The sequence below is a fragment of the Rosa chinensis genome, chromosome 5 (genome assembly GCF_002994745.2).
Source record: "Rosa chinensis cultivar Old Blush chromosome 5, RchiOBHm-V2, whole genome shotgun sequence".
Taxonomy (NCBI): Eukaryota; Viridiplantae; Streptophyta; class Magnoliopsida; order Rosales; family Rosaceae; genus Rosa; species Rosa chinensis.
Window position 1 is genome coordinate 39,643,192 of NC_037092.1, and position 13,822 is coordinate 39,657,013.

The following is a 13,822-nucleotide window of genomic DNA, read 5'->3' on the forward strand; positions in this document are numbered from 1 at the left end:
CTTGTAGTGGCATCAGGGTGTGAGAGGAATTGGAACACTTTTGAAATGGTAAGTTTTCTATCACTTCTAAGTTGAATCGTTGCATTTGTATGTTGATCGTTGATTGTAGATTCATATCAAAAAGATGAATAGACTTGAGCACAAGAGGTTATATTTATTGTTGAGTTTCTCTACTTGTTCGGACTAGTGACTATTAAGTGGGGAAGTGTTTGGTGAGATGATCAAGTGAGCAAAGTCTCTGATATAGAAGCTTGCCCAAAAAAAAAAACAAGTCTCTGCTACAGAAGGAACATTAGTCAGCTAGTCTCACTTCGTCCCATTTTTCAGCAGATGGGCTTTTGCTTTCTTCCATCTTTTTGCGATTTTGTTTGTCGTTTTCTTTCCAAGTGTGCTCAGAATCACTTGCCAAGTGGTTTGACCTGCCTGACAGTCACCAGAGGAACAAGAGAGCCAGACCCCTTCCAACTTTTAGGTGGGTTTCTTTCTTTCTCTCGTTTCCTGGTTTTATTCTCGCTAGCTGTGTTGAGGGCCATAGTTTTCTGAAATTCTTGTTCACATGGAATTGATATTGATGCAAGAGACCTAAACACTTGAGTATTTGAAGAACTTCCCTGATGTGCTTGCTTGTTCCACTTTGTGGATTTGAATTTTATCTGATGCACTATTTAGCAACTTTTTCCTACTTAGAGTCTGGTATCTGCAATAGGTCTTAGAAAGTACATAATAAGTTCAATACTGCACATGATAATGTGATTAGCTAGTAAACTGAACAATTTTGTAATATATGGAAGGGATACGTTCAATTTTATAGAATTGGAAAGGCTTCTGTTTCAGAGGTTTTGAATATATCGAATATAACACTACTAAAGTTGCATGAAATATGTTTTGCTGGAATTTAACATGTTAATGGAATCCCGCGCTGAGAAAGCAGCAAATATTTGAGACAGAGTCTTTATATATATATATATATATATATATATATATATATATATATATATATATACAGATCCTATCCAGAGCGGAGCTCCGCTTTGAAAATTAACGTGTGAAGTTCGAGTTTTTGGTCACTTTTCGGTCGCATATCCACATCTCGACCGTTCAATTTTTAGGTACTAGTGTATAGATCATCTCTGCAAATTTTCAGCCAAATTGATGATCGTTTAAAGTGCCTCCATCCAGATGTTTATAGACAAACTATTAGATTCTCCGTTTGGTATTCTAGCCTTGGTTTTCAGTCATTTTGAATCAATAGGTTTTAAATACTTAATAAACTTCTTCATTTCCCAGTTTCCTTCTTTTCTTGGGACAATTTTGAAGTCCAAATGCCCTTCCAACTCCGAAGCTTTTGAGTTTTTGGAAATTCAAATTTTTTGTTACTCTGCGGTTTTTTGAATTTTCCAGAATATCAAAAAAGTGTTGTAGGAGAATAGAATTGTGTTTATTATTGATAATAGGAGCCCTTTATATAGGGAGTTTACAGAGTACACAAAAGGTAACATAATCGGAATACAATTAGTATACCTAGGGTACTTTCCTATTACAACTCTAAACCCTAATTTGTAGAGGCACACATTATGTCGATATCCTTCAACACTCCCCCTTGTGCCGCTCAAACTTGGTGATGACGCTTTCATTGTTGCCTCGTTAAAAACCTTGCCAGGTAACAAAAAACCATGTGGGACAAAAATAACCCTGGTCGAAGGACAAAAAGAGTACAACACGTCCTTCACTCTTCGAGATCGAACATGTAGACATCATGCCTCCCCCTGATGTCAATATCTCCCCCTGATTGCTACAATCATGGGAGTTCGAATAACTTTCTCAATCCGATGCTCTTCACATGTTTCTTGAAAGTGGATTTTGGTAACGACTTAGTAAATAAGTCCGCTACATTATCCTCTTATTGGATTTGGTTCACTTCAGTATTTAGAAGTGCTTGTTGTCATTTTGATAGAGAGGAGGAGGAGTACGGAAGGTGGCATTTTGCCTTGTGGAGTCCGATCCGATCCCACACTTCCGTCGTCTCTTTTCTCTGTAGGGATAGAACAAGCCCATATCAATCGTACCTCTCAAATATCGAAAGATTGTCTTTATACCAATCTAATGGTGTTGCGTTGGCGCGGGGCTATATCTAGCCAACAAGTTCATAATAATTGAGGTGTCCGGTCTTGTATTGTGCTAAGTACAATAATGCGCCTATTGTACATAAGTAAGCACTTTCGCTATTAACACGTCTTCGTCATCATCCCTGGGATGAAACGGATCCCTTTTAGGGCTAAGACTACGGACGACCATGGTGCATCTTTGACTTTATCAAAAATGTCTATTGACACGGTATACAAGTTCTGAATCTAGACAAAACCGTGTTCTCCCAAGGTCCTTCCTCTCAAACTCGGATTTCAGGTGTTCAGCGGTTTCCCTTAACTCTCAAGGGTTCCAATTATGTTTATCAACATAAACCGCGACAATTGCAAATCCGGAACTTGTCATGGAAACGCGTGGGCATAGTTCATCATATCTCTTCCCAATCAAGTAGTCATTTTTAGTGAGCATTTCAACCTCGTTGCAAATGCGCTCCGTGGTCTAGAGCCACTTGACTTGGGTAAATGAAGTCCACAAGAACCTTCATTATATTCCGTATCTAGATCCCCATAGAGATACGTAGTGACCACATTCGTAAGCTGCATGTTCAGTTATTTGGAAACTACCAAACTGATAAGGTAGTGGAGTGCAATGACATCCATTAAGAGAGAATATGTCTTCTCGTAGTCGATTCCAGGGCGTTGTGCCAAACCTTGCGCCATAAGGCGAGATTACCATCTCTTTTTCTCATCATGCTATCTAACGAAGACCTATTAATGTCAATAGGTTTTATGTTAGGAGGTGTTGGCATCTCAGGCCCTAAATCATTCCTCTTCGTTAGTGAATCCAATTCAACCTGGATCGCATCTTTCCATTTAGGCCAAGTTTCTCTACGTTGGCATTCTTCAACGGAGTAAGGTTCGATGTCATTGGTCTCAATAATTCCACGTCCTCATGTACACTAGTGTAGTTCGTAGAGATCTCTATATTCTTAGGAATTGGTTCTAACATTGAGGCGTCCCCCAACGATGTCTCTTGGACATAACCACAATCCAAAATATTCTCATGAGACTGATTTTGAGTATCAATGATCAATGGACCAAGTTGTGCCAAACTCGCTCTCTTCTTAAGGCGAGAATCCATCGAACCTATGGGTCTCCTACTCTCTCTAGCGGAACCCATGGCCTATGACGCCATTATGCCACCTTTGTGGCGTCACCATACTACCATCCATGGTAGTGGTGCAGTACCCATCTTCTCTGGGTGGCACCATGTCCTCTTGTGGGGACATCAATCCTTGCAGGCATGTTTGCAGCAGGTATATGTGATCTCGTCACTTTTAGGGGATCAAGATGAGACATAGTGGGGACAGACCACGACAATTCCTGTCGTTCCTGTTGAACATTGACGTTCTAATCTCCCCCTAACGACGGGAAGACTGTCTCATCAAAGTGACAATTCGCAAATCCAGCGAAATAGAGATCGCCTGTCAAGGGTTCTACATAGCGGACTTATAGTTGGAGACTCATGTCCAACAAATATATATATGCATTCGTTGCAATGACTCATGTTGATGCGCTGTGGCGGCGCAATTGGCACATGAACTGCACACTCAAATATGCATAAATACGAGATATTAAACTCGAACCCAGTCACTAGCTGTAACGCAAATAAAAGTTGAGTGGCTGCTATGAGTCGTAGACGAATTAGCATAGCTGCATGCGTTATTGCATAACCCAAACGGAAATATTGGTGCGCATTACCAATGTCCGGGCTACCATCATAGTCGTTTAATGGTGGCTTTTCCGCGAGACCAATTGGGTGTGTACATGGGAATATGATACTTGATATCAATACCCAATGATATGCAATAGTCATCGAAAATTGTCGATGTAAACTCTCTAGCATTATCAAGTCAAATTGACTGAATGGGATGATCTGGGTAGTGAGCCCATAGCCATATGTTATGTGCTAGGAGTGTAGTATAAGCAGCATTACGAGTGGATAATGGCACAACACGTGACCAGCGTGTTTGCGTATCAACCAACACCATAAAACATCTATATGGTCCGCAAGTTGGTTGATCAAATCCATAGAATTCCCTTAGATTCTTTGTGAGAATGGAATTATTTCCTCAATCTCCTTTGCATAGGATGGTCTCAATCCTAAATAACAGGCTTTACAGAACGAAACATGGGCTTTGGTGAAGCCATAATGTCACAATAGACTTGAGAAGTAGATAGAGGAGTTTATAGCGTCAATGCCATGTATTTGCCGCAGGGGGTAGGCGGCACTGGCCATGTATGGCCGGTCTTTGCACAATCATGGCGCCATGAGGCCCATGTGCAGCTCCTCGAACCAATTCTTGGTTCTTACTTTTCTTCGTTCTGAAAATGGATGTCCGTGTAAAGTCTTTAATACACAGATCATCATGTCAAAGCCTATATGTGTCAAGATCCCATAAGTCGTCTCTCATGACATAGTTGGATTCAATAACTCAAATAGTGGTTGCATACAACCCACTAGAGCGACGCATAAGTTTCTCTAATACTCGTTTATGTTCGTAGTCATTAGAGGTGATGCAAAGGAACTCTGTCCATTCTCATAATGTGTTTCCACATGAAAACCATTGGCTCTTATAATAAAGTTCGAATTAAGGTATGTCCAAGACATTAAGTAAAAGAATTGACACTTTATTAATAGCCAATGATTACATCAAAGTTTCCAAAGTCTAATCCAAAATAAAATCAAAGTAAGACACATTGTAGTCACTCTATCCGTTTGGTAACTCCAATCAAATATGACCAGGAAAGTAGAGAGAGATGTTGGTGGAGCGAGGCTCTCTTAAGTACCAATAATCTCAATGACTTTCCTAGACATCATATTTTATTGGGTCTGCCACATAATAAAGAGTTAAGACAATTGTCATTTATTGACTAAGGCAAATTGCCATTATAAAAGTTCTTGGAAAAAGAAAAAAAAGGACTAATCTAATCAAAGTCTGTTGCATCCATGTGCACTTCATCTTCAGCTTTGAAGTCCTCTATGGTGAGATTGACATCTCCACCATCTTCTTCTTCTTCTGCAAGGTACACTTCTTGCTCTCTCATGTCCCTATATGCCCTGTATCTTTCAGCTAGTTCCTCACTTGCCTTGCATTGCTTGAACCAATGCTCAATTGATCCACATCGATGACACTCATCATTGCGGTTGCCTCCCTTTAATTGAGGTGCACGTTGTGCACGTTGTGGGCGTTCCCTAGGAGGGTTGGTGCCACCACCACGACCCATTGAGCCACCATTACGGCTAGGGATACCACGACCCCCTCTCCCACGTGTAGCATTACCACCACGTGTATCCACACCAAACTTGCGGTTTCCTTCCTGGTTAGAGCGGTTATATGGGCCCAAACGTCCCTCATGTCCCCCATTCTTAGGGTACCGCTCCTTGCGCCCTCCTTTGGTTGCATTATAATTCGCCTCATGAACGCTCTTAGTTCCAATGGGCCTTGAATTATAATTCCTCACGAGTATGTTATCATGTTTCTCAGCTACAGATATAATATTGATAAGCTGATGAAACCTCGTGATCCGTCCAGTATTGACTTCGGTACGGTATTGCTTTGATACCACAATGGCTGAAACAGGGAAGGTGGAGAGAGTTTTCTCAATTAGCTCTTGCTCTGTGACAGGTTGTCCACAAAACCTCAACATGGACTGTATGCGAAGAGCTTCTAAATTATATTCAGCAACAGACTTGAAGTCAGCAAAGCGCAGATTGTTCCATTGAACCTTCAAGTCAGGGAGGAGGGAATCTTGGACATTGCCAAAGCGCTCTTCTAGCGCTACCCATAGCTCTCTTGCATCCTTGATCGACATATACTCCAATCTGAGTGCCTTGTCCATATGGCGTCGCATCAAGATAACTGCTTGAGCATGCTTTGTAGATGTTCGGTTGAACATAAGATCCGAGTTAGGTGCCTGGATTATGGGTAAAATTCCCTTTGAAGTGAGATGGTTCTCAACATCGGTTACCCAACTGTGGTAATCCGAGCCTGTTGAGTCAAGCATGGGAAAGTCGAGTCTAGGTTCGTTCGACATCCTGAAAATAAGAAAAGAAGATAAATTAGTTTCGGAGCTAAACTTCCACGAAAACTAAAATAATAAGATTTCCGAGCTATGCTACCAAGAAATCAATTTCCAAGAATTTCTTTTGGATTAGACCAACAATGATGTTTTAATATGGTCACAATTTGATGCTTACGGACGCTCTTAGTCCAAGCATTGTGAACGCTCTTAGTTCACACGAACACTCTTAGTTCGTTTAATTATGAACACTCTTAGTTCATACGAACACTCTTAGTTCGTTAAGCGTGAATCCCCACAATTCCGCTTTGTTTAAGTACTCAAAATCATTTGGCAACATATATTCCAATATTATGCAGAAAATAAAAGGGAATTTAAATACAAGAAAGCAGCAACCTTAATTATAAAAACTTACGTGATTGTTGTTGGCTTGAAGACATGCGCGTGTTGATGCAGGCGTGTAGTTAGAATCTGGTCGGAAATTGGCAGTTGGTGGCTACCCTTCTCCCTTCTCCCTTCTCTCCTTCTTTTTTTTTTTTTTTCCGAGCCCACCCTTCTCCTTCTCTCTTTTTTTTTTTTTTTCTTCTTCTTCTTTCGGGCCCAGCCGGGTCCCCTCTTCTTTTTCTTCCTTCTTCTTCTTTCTTTTCCTCTGTTCTTCTTCTTGCTTTTTCTGTTTTGCTGGGTTTTTTTTCTTTTGACAGCAAGAGTTGCTGCTGCGGAGGCACGGGCTGCAAGAGTTGTTGCTGCAGGGGCACGGGCTGCAAGAGTTGCTTGGCGGGGGCTGCTGTACGAACGCAGCAGCAGTGGCTAGCTGCTGTGGGGGCGTCGTGCAAGGATGGCAGGTGCACGGGCAAGGCTGCAGGACTGTGAGCTGCAGCGCGGGGGGGCAGCAACCGGGCTAGGCAGGGTGGTGAGGCTTGCAGCAGAAGTCGAGCAGCTGCAGGGACTTGGTGCTGCGGTGTGGCTGCGGTGAAGTTGTGGTGAGGCTGCAGTGAAGCTGTGGTTTGATGTGGAGCGCGGGCTGTCAAGGTTGCAGGCGGGTTGGCAGGGCTGCAGGCCGGCTGGCAGGGCTGCTTGCGGCAGATTTTGGTGTTTAGGGTTTTTTCTTTTTTTTCGGCTAGGGTTAGAACTCGTGCTGATAACGTGTTGTAGGAGAATAGAATTGTGTTTATTATTGATAATAGGAGCCCTTTATATAGGGAGTTTACAGAGTACACAAAAGGTAACAGAATCGGAATACAATTAGTATACCTAGGGTACTTTCCTATTAGAGCATCTCCAACAGTGATAGCTATCTTGATAGCTAAAAGTAGCTAAAATTGGAATATAGCTAATTGAATATTGAGTTATGCTCCAGCAAATACCTAAATCTCAAGTTAAATTTAACTTTTAGTTAAATTCTCTCTCCTCTCTAGCTAAATATAGCTAGGTCTTTTAGCTAAAGCTAAATTTAGCTTTTGTTTAGCTAGTCTGCTGGAGATCAAACTTTGTCTAAAACTAGTTAAATTTCAAATTTTTTTTGAAATAAGTATTCTGTTGGAGATGCTCTTACAACTCTAAACCCTAGTTTGTAGAGGCACACATTATGTCGATATCCTTCACCAAAAAGGCAATAATTAGTCTCCCTAACTCTTGAGTTTATAGTTACAATGAATATGAACACAAACACACAAGGACATGTCTATATACATACAAAAACCTTTATTTGTGAACAGATTGATATGTTCACACATTGTTGTTTTGGTCGAAAGTCAGCTTCCCATCCGACCTGCAACTTCGAAATAACTATTCAGACCTGGAATTTTTCATGATGTTGTTGTGTTTCTTTCTTCTCCATGTAAACTATCCACAACATGATGTTCCTCAGTTACCATGTTGCATTCGTATTGGCTAGACTCAACAAAAATCAACATATGAATGTTCATTTTCATCATCGGCTGTAGTGAATGATTTGAGTTGTATGAAAGTTCAAGTTTCCTCTAAAAGAAAACCCCCTGTGGGCCTTTGGTTCGAGAAAATGTGTTCCTTATAGGCTTATAGTTTCTATGATAGTGTCACTAATGGTAGATTCTGTGGTATTAATTATTATTTTCTTTTTCCAGCAATGATTGCACCAGTAGTACTAGCTTTGACAGTGGGTTTTCTTGGGTGGGCTTATCAGGCACTAAAGCCTCCCCCTCCCAAAATATGTGGTTCACCTGACGGTCCTCCTGTCACTTCACCTAGAGTGAAACTCAGTGATGGTAGATATTTGGCCTACAGGGAGTTTGGAGTGCCTAAAGAAGAGGCAAAACACAAGATCATCATCATTTATGGCTTTAACAGTTCCAAAGATTCGGCTTTACCTATTGCTCAAGTATGAACCTACTCTGTTTTTATATTGATGCATTCCTTGTTATGTTTTCAAGAATTGGGATGGAAATTCTGCAACACTGAGCTGATATGCTGGATAGCTGTTATAGGAGCTCTAATATGTTTCTGAGGAATTTTTTGAAAATCAAGCGGTCATTTATGTAGTTGGCTGCTGTAATTTAGCTATAAAGCAGACATTACAATTTGGCTTGGTATTTGTTCTCCTCCAATTCTATTTCAATATTTATATTTGCATTCCCTTCGTCTCACACCTAGTTAAGCATATTAAAATCAATTCATGCAGAAAGTATGTCAAGATGTCCATGTAGCGCACATTGTTAATAATGTTTACCTCAACATACATGAAAGCTAACGTCGAACTTCTCTGGTCTTCTATCACCTCAATTTGGAAGTTGCATCAGATCTCACTTTTTATATACTACATTCTTGTACGTTGCATCATAACTGTTTCACCACGTCCTTTGTAAAAGTGGAAACCCTTCCATTATGTTCCGTTTAATTCACTGTGAAAAAGTTAACTTGTGTTCTATTTATGGTCAGGAACTCATTGACAAGTTAAGGCTATATTTCCTCTTCTTTGACAGAGCTGGTTATGGCGAAAGTGATCCATATCCGTCACGCTCAGTGAAGAGTGAAGCATACGATATTCAAGAACTAGCCGACAGGTTGCAGATTGGATCCAAATTCTATCTACTTGGAGTCTCAATGGGGGCTTACTCTGTTTGGAGTTGCTTAAAATATATACCGCACAGGCATGCTACTTACTTCAAGAGCCATGCCACTATTGTTATGTTTTTGTTTTGAGTAATGCTTCTGCTGTGATTTTTATAAAGTTTGTTGTAAAGCATGCTTCTTACAGATGGTCGATACATCACTTGCAGATTGTTAGGAGCTTCCCTGGTAGTTCCTTTTGGAACTACTGGTGGCCTCGTATTCCTGCTAATCTATTGAGAGAGACCTTACAGCGGCTGCAGGTGTCGGACCAACGGACATTCCAAGTTGCACATTACACCCCATGGTTGCTTCATTGGTGGATGACCCAGAAATGGTTCACTACATTAAGTATCATGGCTGGAAATATTGGGATCTTCTGCCCCAAAGATTTAGAAATATTGAAGAAACTTTCAGAATCCCCAAGTGTTGGTCAGGTAATCAAATTTTCTCATATTATGCTCACATAACTGAGAAACCGTTTTTCTCTTTTCCATTATGAGCCCAACGTTTTCGAGGTTTACATATTTTTACATGAACTCGTAACGATCGCCAAAGTATCTGATCTAAGCTCTTGCTTTTCATCTTGTAACTATAAGCGTGTTTTGATAATGCTTATAAATTGCAGGAAAAGATAAGGCAGCAAGGAGAACATGAATCTCTCTACCGAGACCTACTGGCTGGCTATGGAAAATGGGAATTCGACCCTATAGACTTAACGAATCCATTTCCTAACAACGAAGGTTCAGTTCACATTTGGCAAGGTTATGCAGACAGGATCATTCGATATAAAGTAAACCGTTATATTGCAGAGAAGCTTCCCTGGATTCATTATCACGAAGTTCCTGATTATGGGCATTTGCTTATTTTTGAGAGTGATCTATGTGAGGCTGTTTTGAAGGCACTCTTGCTTGGATAAGCTCTATGGTGATGGTATATATGCCTAATCATGCAGCCTTGGTTTTGAGTAAGCTCTGGTGGCTCTTAGCTAGCTAGCAAGCTTTTCTCAGCGCTGCAAGGTCCGAAATTAAATAAAAGTTTACCACCTTGCTAGCTTTCTTCTTGGACGAGTGAGTTTTTGTAATTATAAATAGAGTAAAACCCACCACTAGGGTCAAAACTTTTCTTCACCGGACAAAATGATACCCAACTTTCAAAAGTGATCAAAATGATACCTAAATTTTTAAAAGTGATCAAAATGATACCTAAATTTTTAAAAACAAATCAACTTGATACCCAACTTTCAAAAGTGATCAAAATGATACCTAAAGTTTTAAAAACAAATCAATTTGATACCTCAGTTTATTTTTTAGGGCTAAATACTAGTTACTACTCTGTGGTTTAGGTCCAAAATCAATTCAGTCCCTGGACTTCTAATTTCAATAAAAACACCCCTGTATTTTCAATTTTGATCTAATATGTCCAATTCATTAATATTCTGTTATGAGTTCAAGTTATAGTTGGATTATTTGTTGAAAAACTATTTATTTAATAGATTTCTAATAGTAGGACTCACTCCAAAATTGACTATGCAGGCCATCTCAACACCACATCATAAAACATAGGCCATATATGAGCCACGTCAACAAGTTAAATGACTCAATTATCTGAAGACTAACAAATTAGACCTATTAGTTCAAAATTGAAAGTGCAGGGGTGTTCTTGATGAAATTAGAAGTTTAGAGATTGAATTGATTTTGGACCCAAACTACATAGTAGTCAGTATTTAGCCCTTTTTTTAAAACTTCTTTGTTAAATCAAATGCAAAATCAAGCACAAAAATTGAAGTGATTTGTGGTCAGAGGGCCATCAATCATCTATAACCCAATCTTCTTCTTCTATAGAATTAAAAAAAAAATCTTCCATTCAATTTCAATTCTACCATGAATCGTAGAAACAAATAAAGTTCGGATATTTCCCAACTTCTAAAGAAACAAAGAAAAATGGGAAGAGAGAGAGAGAGGCAGAGATAGAAGAAGAAGAAGAGAATTAACAAAGTAAAATAAAAAATAATTGAAAAATAATTTTTTGTGTAAAATATTATTATAACCCCATAAAATACTGCACCACACGTGATCAATTTTAACAAAAAGTTACAAAAAATTAAACCGAGGTATCAAATTGATTTGTTTTTAAAATTTTAGGTATCATTTTGATCACTTTTGAAAGTTGGGTATCAAGTTGATTTGTTTTTAAAAATTTAGGTATCATTTTGATCACTTTTAAAAATTTAGGTATCATTTTGATCACTTTTGAAAGTTGGGTATCATTTTGTCCGGTGAAGAAAAGTTTTGACCCTATTGGTGGGTTTTACTCAAAGTCATCTTATGTTTGAAAAACCATTTGTTTCACACAAAAGCTCTCCAATCGATCCATCAAGTCCTGCGTGGAGCCTAATGTTACTATTTGAGATCAGATTTTGCTTCAACCAATATGCCTAGATCTTATATTCTTGTGTAAAATGAAGTTATGGGATTGTTGTGACTAATTTATAAATTTCCATATGAAGTCTGGTGTCTGCTCTAATAACAATTTACCACAAGCAATGTTACTCTAGCCCCATTATTTATAGACAAGCATTAGGTAATTGGAGAGAGCAGAAGAGTTGTGCCCAAGCTCGATATTGTATATTATGTTCTTCATCGTATGAACTCGAATGATTGTGATTGTTTCGACTTACGATAGTGTGATGATCACTTAGGTTCAGTTTACATGGGGAGTATCATAATCAACTAAAAAACAAAAACTGGGTTTTACGTTTGGAAAATCTCAGAGAGGCAAACAAGTTAATTTCTTCCCGCTAACGAAACACGAAAGACAGTATGCTTTTCTGCATAGAAGTTTGAAGTGAAGAACTGAAGACTGATTTCATTTTATGTTCTTGTTTGGTCCTACAGAACAGAACAACTTTTCTCATCAAATTTTTTTTTGTGTTAAACTTTAGAACAAAAGTTTAAATTTCTTTTGAACTACCGAATTCCCGTAATTTTGACATTATTGATATTTGAAGAATATTCAAATACCTTCGAAACTAATTTTTGTGTATTTACTTATATTTATCAATATCGGCACACAAAATTTTTCTAGATTTTGTACTTCTTCATACTTTCGAGGCAAAGGGCAAAATAATGCCCGGTTTTTTTATTATTGAGTAATGGATGTTGATTTCAGGTTAGAATTTCATGTGTTGATATTTGATAGGTTGTATATAAATGATAGGAAAATGTGTAATTGGTGTTGTGAAATTTAATTAAAACTCGCAAGCGCACGAATCATCGTTAGTATAGTGTGTAAGTACGAGATCGTTCCAACTGAGAATTGATAATCAATTTAAATCCTAACTCAATTAATCCGAACACAAAATCACATAAACAATCAAGCAAAAGAAGATATTGATTTTTGGGTTCTCCAATAAACAAATAATTTGAGAATTAAAGAAACAAACAAATAATGATAAAACCTAGGGTTTCAGAATCAACCACTAGCAATCCTATTTATGTTTCAATGCAATTAACAGATATTTATGTTTCTTTCTATGACAATTCTCGTATCTAAGTCCAGGTACTACACTTAGACCATAGTTTTCCTTGTGTATGATTCTCTCCAGGTACGGCAGATGTCGTATATCCTAACATGTAGTCTATTCAGGTACAGTATAAATTTAACACATATGACTCATTACGTTCTAGAAAACAAGAGAATCATGCAAACCATTACTTCAGGTACGACAATAATATAATTCACAACTTTTAATCACAACAAGTTAATTTGAATTATATTGCAGGTACACCTCAAATTCATCTTCTAATTACTAGATGCAAAGCCCTAAGGTGATCAATCAAAGAACTTAAACATAAAGCATCAATTCAAATAGTGACTAAGAATTCATCATAAAGAAACTATAAATCCACCAATAAAATATCAAAGTACATAAACAATCATGATAGGGTATCATCCTAACTCTAGAAAAAGGTTTAGCAAAATATAACTAAACAAAACATAAAAAGAACATAAAAAGAATGGAAGGGAAAAGATGGGAAAATGGATGAGTCATCTCCGCTCCTTAGGCGTCTACATTGTGCTCTTGAGACTCTCTTTTCATGTAAATTCGTGCTCCCTTATATAGGGACGATTTCTGCTCATCTTTGGCTTCATGTTTCCTTGTAAAACTTGGGTTTAGATTCCTTTCTTCATTTGGAATGGGAAAACCTTGAAATATCTCTTGTAGAAGTAGGAATAAGTTCATCATTGAATCTTCATCTGAATTAACTTCCTTGAAACATTAGGATTGACGTCTTGTGCCGCAAACTTGAGTTCTCCACGAATGGTTGTAAATTCCCGAGCAGATTTTTTGTTCTGACCTATCTTCACTCAAATAATCATAACTTTCTCTAGAAATATCAAAATCGAGATCCATAAAATTATACAGAAAGTAGACATCTGTAGCTTTCCAATGATATAAGGCACATTGTCTGATTCAATCTAGGTAACTCCCAGTAATTGGGCGAAGTTGGATGTTTTGTACAGACAGATTCCCAGTCTCAGATTGCACAATGCCTTTCAATCCTAGT

General features: G+C 38.4%; 1 pseudogene; it reads left to right on the plus strand.

The window, feature by feature from the left end:
- Positions 1-264: 264 nt before the first annotated feature.
- On the plus strand, positions 265-10,170 carry LOC112164577 (annotated as a pseudogene).
- The last annotated feature ends 3,652 nt before the right edge of the window (positions 10,171-13,822 follow it).